Source organism: Frankliniella occidentalis, unplaced genomic scaffold (genome assembly GCF_000697945.3).
Source record: "Frankliniella occidentalis isolate FOCC.00 unplaced genomic scaffold, Focc_3.1 Scaffold74, whole genome shotgun sequence".
In the NCBI taxonomy this organism is placed as follows: Eukaryota; Metazoa; Arthropoda; class Insecta; order Thysanoptera; family Thripidae; genus Frankliniella; species Frankliniella occidentalis.
The window spans coordinates 1,089,534-1,090,275 of NW_026267204.1; positions in this window are offsets into that span (position 1 = coordinate 1,089,534).

Below are 742 nucleotides of genomic sequence, written 5' to 3' on the forward strand. Positions count from 1 at the left end.
GCACCCCACCTTGAAAGTACTTCTTGATTAGTTCTCCAATTTCATGTCTCCTCTCTTGGAAATCAGTTCATAATAGTATGGTTGACACCACGTGACTATTCCTGCTACTCGTTGTTCACTTTTAATATTCTGTTTGTCGTTGAATGTTTCTTGAGCTTGATTTCTAGTCTTTGTGATGCCATTGAAGCTGAAAGTCACTCCAATTGATTTGGGTAAACTGTCTGGCTGCATGAGAACTGAAGCCAGGGTCACGCTAATTTCAGCCAATGAGGTTATTCGAAACAAATTATGACGGGGTGGCTTCAGCTTCACAGGGCTTCAATCTTGGGTATCGTTAAACTTAGTTACATGAAACTGCTCTTTAATTCATTTTTAAATTTTGATGATGCATTGATATTCTGATTGACACTTGTCCAACAAACATCATTTGCTGCCGTTTAATCTTAATGCGGTTTTCTGGCTCTCTAAGCCGTAAAAGAACGTATTAGCTAAGACATGTTACTGACTTTAGGTGTGATGCGTTTCAATGTGTCTGTTTGACGCATGCTCTAATGTTTCCTTTCTTTTTCTGCAGGGTCGCCGCTGCGGCTCCCAGTCGTCCTGCTGTCTGTCCAGGTGTAGGGCTTCGGTGGGACAAGTGTTTCTCTGGATGTGGACCCTTGTTGGCTGTTCTTACTTGCTGTGGTGAGCTGGCTGGAGGGCGTTGCCTGCTCGCTACGTGGCTTGTCTGTCCCTTCAGGAC